We start from the raw sequence: 8,893 nt of genomic DNA on the forward strand, positions 1-8,893 counted from the left end.
GCGTATGTGTGTAAAATTTCAGGATGAAATACGTTGAAATGTGATTTGTACCAAAAAGACAAATTCATGGCCTAGCATGATGAATAGTATCGTGTGTTAAAAAGCCCAAGATTTGTCTTTTCTTACACAGCCCTCATTTCAATGTATTTCATCCTCAAAATTTGCACACTTGTGCATTATTCCTCCATGTATATCTATATTTTTTCAGAATTTTTTGAAATGTAGATTTTTTATGATTTTTTTCTTTTTCAAAAGTCGGCCTTCATGGAGCTCGGCCTCCAAAAGGGGTTTTCGAGTTATAGTTCCCTATTTAAAATCATGGTCTATTGTAAACTGATATTCATGCATTTCATTTCATTTACTGACTATCGTAAACTTATATTCCTTTCATTATAGCCAAGGTTTGGAGCAATAATTTTACTTGTATTGGTAGCTCAATGTCAGAGTCCTACCAAACTGAAATATGATTTTTAGTAATATAAGCAAGAAATTTGTCATCAGTTTAAATCTCATACCTTAAGTGTACAAAGTTTGCTTTTGTACGTCAAGGTTTAGTGTTTGAACGTTGTATATGGTCAATTCACACATCAGGTTGAGAGGTTCATATGACTTTTATGTATGTATAGCTGACTACTTTCACACACGGCATGATTTTTACTAATTCCTGATATTTTTGTGTATTGTATACTAGACCCCTGCGAAGAAAGTAAGGTAACAACAACCCCTAATAAGTAATACTCCCTACGTCTCGTAATAGATCTTATTACATCCAATATACTCATATATCGGAGATGTTATATTATGGGATGGAGGGAGTAATTCCAAATTACATCACAAAATAGCAAATAGATCAACTAAAGTGGCATACTTGGATGTGACACTGCAATAAAACAAAAACATACACCATTAACTTAGTTCGTCCATGTATAGACTACACGCCATAATTTCCATTTTACTTACAATAACGATTACTCTAGAGACCTCTTTGGTTCTTGGATCTTGCATGTTCGTACGGGTAACACGGGTGAACAAAAATCCTCTCAAATCTCTTTGGTTTAGAAAAATGATAATAATTCAGAGTGTACTGTTTTTTAAAAATAATAAAATATTCAGAGTTTACTACTTTAGAAAATTAACAAAATATTCAGACTTTACTATTTTTAGAAAAAGTAATAAACTATTCAGAGTGTGCTATTTTTTGCAAGTCTCATCATCTAATTTTATTTCTTTCTTCAAGCAATCGTACGCAACTCAAACAAAAAATCTATCCGAACACATGCTTGTATATTTTTTCTCTAGTTTTAATCCTTTGTTTTGCACTTATACCTCCTCACTATTTCTACACTTTCTTTAAGTGCCTTTGTTTTAAAAATCTGCAATACTAATGGTTTTTAGTTGGAAGGTTGAATCGGGAGCAAAAATATAGGTGTAGATTACTGACTAAATCTAGAGAGGCCTCTTCCAAAAATACATTGATCATCTCAATTGTTTCCATCAGTTTGAGTTGCCTAACATGTTTGCCACATGGTATCATCGCTATTGTTGAAAGTATACACTCATCATGTACTCCATTTTCTATAAACATGTTGTAATATTCCTCAACAGTACTAAAACCTTCCAAGAATGCACTGCTTATTTCTTAACACTTCCCCCGCGGTGCATGCTTGCGTTTGTGAGTCAGCTTCTATGTGGTGCCCTTGAACCTTATGATACATGCCATTCCCCACTTTCTTTTATCTCTCGGCGACATGTAGATTGATCCACCTTAAACTCGGTTAGTTTTTGCAAGAAAACTTTGATCTATTCATCTTCAATCATGGTAGCACAACAAACACCAGAAATAACAAAAATAACATCCAGATTCGTAGGCCACCTAGTGACGATTACAAGCACTGAAGCAAGTCTAAGGCGCACCGCCTTAAACTCGGTCTCTTCTAATCCACTAACCTGGTTGCTTTGGTCTCCAAATTTTAACCTCAAGCTTTTTTAGACTTCGACAAAAGCTCCTTGAATATAGGATGGATCGTAACTCATATTTTCGCTTTCTTTGACCCAATATAAAACTTCAGGCATGAATACTGTGTGGTATATCAGGAACTTTAGCATGCTCATACTCCACTTGTTACTCCTAAACATTTGGAGATGTATGCTTAGACATTGTTGGTTTGGCCTCCTCATTTCTCATCATTGATGTCCTTGCAGTTCACATCATTTTCATGTTTAAGGACGAGGCACAAGCAATGTTATATTGAATATCCACCCATGTGGTGAAGACATCTTATAGATGACAATTCTTTTCTTTTTCTTTTCCCTTCACTTCTCGAGACTAATATGACTCACGGATCTAACTATTCTCCATCTGCAACAAAGGAGATAGGATTCTTGCGAAAAATATTTCTTTGTTGTTGTTTGGAATGTTTGTTACCACACTACTTTTCTTTAAAACTAGACAAGTGGCTCGTGCAAATCCATGGGCTAGAACTTAACAAAGTTATGTTACATAGGTAATATTTCAGGCTTTCATAATGAGAACTTTTCTAAAGAAAAATTGGAACTAAATTTATGAATATGAGCCTTTTCCCAACATAGATTCGTGTAAGGGTGTTGGCACTGCCAGTCTATACTATGCTATAGAGTAACGATTTTTTATATTATCAAAATAATTATTAGTGTTTTACTTTCGTCCAACATAATTTAATAAACTATAAGCTTGGACATTGCTAAATCTTTTATCCCTTTTTAGTACTACTTTTTGAATACTTTCGAAAGAGTAATAGACCAAATCCATCCTTCCATATAGTGCATAACAGTAATGTTAGCATAGATAATCAATTGTTCTGCAAGAAGAGATAATTAATTATCAATTTGAAGATATTTTGTAGTGAACGGAATTTTCATGTCCTTATGGTTGTTTGAAACATCATTAGACTGTGTACTTCACTTTATCGTACTCATTGCTATCTTCTTCATTTACCATTAATCCCATTCCGTCATTTTCATGACAGTGGAGAATGTTATGTACAACTGCCCGTGTGAGAATATTTTTGGCCAGATATAGCCATACCTTGTTTAGAGATTGCCTATGTCTTCTGTTGGTTGCCATAGCAAAGCATATTGAGATAAGCTATTGTCTCCATTTTTGGTTGCGCCCATTTAGTTTGTGGTATGATTATTCCTAGAATATATATAATTTCTCACATATATGTTCATGTTATTATCTGCTCTTCGTTGAATCTCCTTCCAAGTTGAATAATTTTATAATTACATAACTCGACACTTTGGTTGATATTATGTTGGATCGTCATTGGTAGGCTTGTCTTTGTTTTAGCTTGCATTTTTCGATTCAAGAGAACGTTAAGATATTTCCGAATTGCATTGGGTACAACATTCATGATTCATCATTTAAAGTTGTTGATTTACATATTGTGTTGTGGCTTCGATAAACTTAGATAAATTATCTCTTCACCTTGTAGCTGATCCACTATATAGTAGTATATCTTTGTACACTTTAGTTCCTTGGGCATAATATTTCTTGTTCTTCTAAGGATTCTTGACGGTGGCATATATACAACGAATTTGGATACATGATTTTGACAGTTTCTTCTTTTGTGACACAAAAATATGGGTTCTAGTTTTATTATAACTTCAATATTAGTATTGTATGATTACAAATAGTACGGTTATATAGCAACTGAAAATAGCATCGTAAATAAAACATAATCATGCACAAATTATCTAGAACTAAATTCATCTTTTTGACCAATTATTATTTTGCTATTACCATCATACATTATATTATAGATCAGCGAAAAGAGCTATTAAAAATATGACATCAAAGTTCAAAGTATGGGATTCGTGTGACTTTTAGATCAATCATTTATTTTTAGTTCAAAAATGTGCGTTTTGCATTAAAAATATGTCTTGAATATTAAATTGATATGTTATGTCATAAATACATAGTTGTGATAGAAATTCATCATTATCAGTACATAAATGGTCTACTATTCCAATCAATCAATAGATGCCATTTGTTGACACTTCACAATACAAAGTGACTACCTCGAACCATCAATCATCACATATATAGCTTCAAGCTATTTTTCATGAAAGTTAATTGTAAAATTTTAGGAAATAAAATAATATGGTGTTTCTTACTAATATCTTGCACCGATAAGGGAAATTCACCAAAAAAATAACGCCAAATGGGAGTCATCAAGTTTGAGATAGTGCCACAAAGTAACCACATACTTGGCCAATCTAATGGGCTCCACTCCGATTCAACATTTGATAGCTTGAAGGGCCTTGCTCGAAACATAGAAGGGATCCCATAGTTAGTAGAGTAGATGTTCAATTTATGAAGTCAAGATCACATACGAAACAACACGATTTTGCATCAAGATTAGCTAAATCAGATTTAAAATACAATAGAAGTGAAACAAAATGATATACCAAGCACTCCCTCCAATTCTTTAAATGTTTTTGTTATTAGAACACATTTATAGACGTGCATTTGGAATCAATGGCCCATTAATCTTGATAGTAGTTTAATCAAATCCAGATGATAGGCGAATAAATACTTGAGTCAAAGAAAGAACCCGGGCAGACAGGCAATCATTTTGTTAGAAGAGAATGAACTTAATAGTTTGGTACCAAATGATATGACATAAAAAAGGAAAATTCATCATGCTGCCAAAACTAAAAGGAAAATAAAAGAATGATGACATGTTAATCTTTTCAAATAGTAAATCAAATCTAGCAGATAGGTAAAAAATGATCGAGTCGAAAAAAGAACGAAGAAAGATAGACAAACAATCCTATAGAAAAGAATGAACATTAACACCTTTTGATATTATACGGAGAGCAAAAAGGAAATTCCATCACGCTTACATAACACAAAGAAAATTTTGCAAATGCTAGTAATAATACAATTTTCAAGATGCCTTCGTGGTTAATTAATGCTATTATGTAGCAAGGAATGAGAAAAACTAACTACTTTGTCCTACAAAATTTGTCAAACAACTTATCTTGCAGAACAGAAATAACATACAATGAAAAAATGAATAGGCAGTGAGTAAGGAATCCATAAACAACATGTCTGCCCATATAGAAATGTGTACATTAAAATAAATATGCAGCAATCTAGAATTCCATGTGTACCTTGAACTGAAGGCCTTGTTCTCATGGCTAGCGTGTATAGCGTAGCATTCTCCCACTTGCCCTCTTATTCCTAGCAGCAGCATAAGGTTGAAGACTTGAATTTGAAGTAATGCCTAAATCATCACATCTAACAACAATAAATAAGGTGGGAAGGGTAACTGAGACAATAATAATATGTATCATCTCAAAAGAAGGGAGTATATATTTGGATTTTCTTTGTTGATTGATGTCTACTACACATCTTGTATTCTTGTAGACTCGGTGGGCCTCCAAGCATAGTGTTTTGTAAGACATAAGCAAATTTCCCTCAAGTGGATGAACTAAGGTTTATCAGTCTGTGGGAGGTATAGGATGACGATGGTGTCTCGCAAACGACCCTGCAATCAAATACAAGAAATCTCTTGTGTCCCCAACACGCCCAATACAATGGTAAATTGCATAGGTGTAGTATGGATAGTACATATAGGTTTTTGCAATCTGAAATGATAAAAACATCAAGGTAGCAAGTAGCAAAAGTGAGAACAAACGGTATTGCAATGCTTAGAAACAAGGCCTAGGGTTCATACTTTCACTGGTGCAATCTCTCAATAGTGCTAACATAATTGAATCATATAACCATCCCTCAAAAAGCGATAAAGAATCAATCCAAACTTCTTATCAATAGCAGAGAACATAAGATGAAATTGTTGTAGGTAGTAAACCGCCTCAACATTATCTTTCCAATCAATCTAGTGAGCCATCCCTACAAGTATCACAAACAGCACTAGAGTTCGTACTACAATAACACCATCTGATGCGCATCAATCAACTCTAGTGTCACCTAGATACTCCAATGTCACCACAAGTATCCGTCAGTTAATTATTCAATATGCATCAAACAATTTTAGATTCATAATATTCAATCCAACACAAAGAACCTCAAAGAGTACCCCAAAGTTTCTATCGGAGAAAGTAGGATGAAAGGGTGTACCAAACTCTATGCCTAAATTATCCCAGTGTCATCGCGGGAATCCACAAGTGGACTAGCAAAACATACATCAAGTGACTCAATAGAATACCCCATTGTCACCGCGGGTATCCACATGCAAGACATACATCAAATCCAGAGTATTCAATCTGATAATTATGAAACCTCAAAGGGAAAGACTCAATTCATCACAACTAAATAGTGAGGGAAGAACGCATATGATCCGTCTATATTAACAAAGCTCATTGTACATCAAGATCGTGCCAAATCAAGAACACGAGAGGTAGACAAAGAGATCAAACACATAGCTATTGGTACATACCCTCATCCCCGAGGGTGAACTACTCCCTCCTCATCATGGAGACCACCGGGATGATGAAGATGGCCTTCGGTGATCACTTCCCCTTCCGACAGGGTGCCAGAACAGGGCTCCGATTGAGATCGCTTCGGCACAGAGGCTTGCGGCTGCGGAAAAACTCATATAGGTTAACTTTTGGAGGTTTCTGTATTTATAAGGTTTTTAGGCATTGGATTCACGTAAGGGGGGGGGGGGTGCCCAAGAGTCCCAGAAGCTCGGGTGGTGCGCGCTAGGGGGGCACCAGGCTTGTGGCCCCCTAGTAACCTTCTGGCTCTCTCCCGAGGGATCTCGGGTCTCTTATTCTCCAAAAAAATCACCGTAAAAATTTGTTGCATTTGGACTTTGTTTGGTTTAGATTTTCTGAAAAACCAAAAACAGGAAGAAAACAACAACTGGCACTGGGCACTAGGTTAATAGGTTAGTTCCATAAAAATAAAATAAAAGTGAACCAAACCATATAAAATTGTTGTAAACATGACATGAATACTTCATAATGTATAGATATGTTGGAGACGTATCACTGATCACCAATCGTATACCCCTTGCTTTTCTTTTTCTCTTTATTCTAAGGTAGGTTTGTTGATGGCATTCTCTTCCATGCATGAAAATATTATATTCCCTCGATCCAATTATGTTTTACTTTTCCTCTTTGGAATTCTTGCTTCTGTCTATGGCCTCAAAGGATAGAAAACTGCAGGAAAGGACTATCATCTGGATACGGAATTGATGGGAGCTTGAAGAGGACTAAATCAGGATCGTAACTAAGGTTGCAAGTGGGACTATTGTGCGTGTTCACATCATCCTGCAAAGCTTATGTGGACTATTGTGGGTGTTCACATCAACCTAAAAGCTTATTCAGAGAAGTAGAAAAAAATATTTCACGAAATAAAACCGTAATTAAATATTTCTTGATTCTTGAATCTTGATTCCTGAATCTGATTTCTTGATTCAAGAACTGCAAGGGGGATCACAACTCTACTTTTGTTGGAGTAGTTGTCGTCATGGTCGTGCTTGTCTGGCTGCATCAACGATCTCTTCTTCGAGGGTCCGAGGTGGAGGCAAACTATCTTGTGGTGGTGGATACAGATTGTAGTGCACATGATGCGGGAGAGGGGCCAGCCACGTCCAGGGATAATTGGCGATGGCCACATTGGGTGGAGGGTGGATCGGGAGAACTCGTGCCGTGGAAGAGAAATTTTCAAAATCTAATGAATATTATTTTTGTAGTGCATTGAATTGGCGGCGAGATGTTTCTGATTAACGTGAGATGTTCTAGGTAATTCCTCTGTTTTCATCCGTATTTTTTCTTTTAGTATATAATAGATAGATTTCTATAGAACGGGCCATACCACAGGGATTTTAGAGAAAACCAAAGGCTTCTCGTTGTGTGGCCGTGTTTATAATCTCTAAGCTTTTCCTACGTGACACACAAACGATAGTATTAAAATTTTATAGATATCTAGTATACTTGACATCTCAATTCCTACATATCTAATATTTTTGAGTTGATGTGTTGTTTCCACGGAAATGTGCATATACTTCAAGTATGTTGCACACGTCACATGCTGCACGACCCCAGCCTATTACTGCCGTCCTATATTAATTGTGCCTAAAACAAGTGTGTGTGTGTGTGTGTGTGTGTGTGTGTGTGTGTGTGTGTGTGTGTGTGTGTGTGTGTGTGTGTGTATACGTGTTTAAATGATAAATACATCCATTTCAGTGATAATTAATATTGGGACGGAGTCATCCATTCGAGCGAGGTCCAGTGAAAAAGGGAATGCCAAGACAAACTGGTGGGATGGGTGCAACCTACTCCCTACTTCCTGTGTTAAAAACGCTCTTATATTATGGGATGGAGGAAGTACTTCTGAACAAGTGAAAGCAGAAACAAAGTCAAACGTGCAACGTTGCTCGGTTCAGACACACATGCTTTCCACTCCCCCGTACACCTTGATCCAGGTGAGTTCCAGGTTGACAGACCTATGCGAGCTACTCGGGGAACGGAAGGATGATGCTAAAATGAGTAATTAACAAGGGAGGTGTGGGCCGTAGCAAGACATTCATTCAGTCTGCAGTGCACGCGCTTCCATCCACATTTTCATGTTGTGAGTTTTCCTCAGTTAGTTCGTCGCCGCGCCGGCTGCTAACGTGGACGTGGGTGGTCGGAGACTTCTTATTGCTGCTCCCCATGCTGGGTTTCCTCCCAGCCGGGATGCAGCGGGCGCGGACGCCGTCCACCTCCCCCGCCGCAAGCTCCAGCTTACAGACAGCCACCACCGGTAGTAGTAATGCTCGTGTTCATCGTGGATTCTCTGCCTCTGCACGCACAATTGAATCATCAGTACAAAAAGAAAGAAAGAATCTTGGGAGGTAGAAGAGGAGCATAGTTATCTATCTACACAGATTTGGTG

This window comes from Triticum dicoccoides, chromosome 3B, assembly GCF_002162155.2.
Source record: "Triticum dicoccoides isolate Atlit2015 ecotype Zavitan chromosome 3B, WEW_v2.0, whole genome shotgun sequence".
Classification (NCBI taxonomy): domain Eukaryota; kingdom Viridiplantae; phylum Streptophyta; class Magnoliopsida; order Poales; family Poaceae; genus Triticum; species Triticum dicoccoides.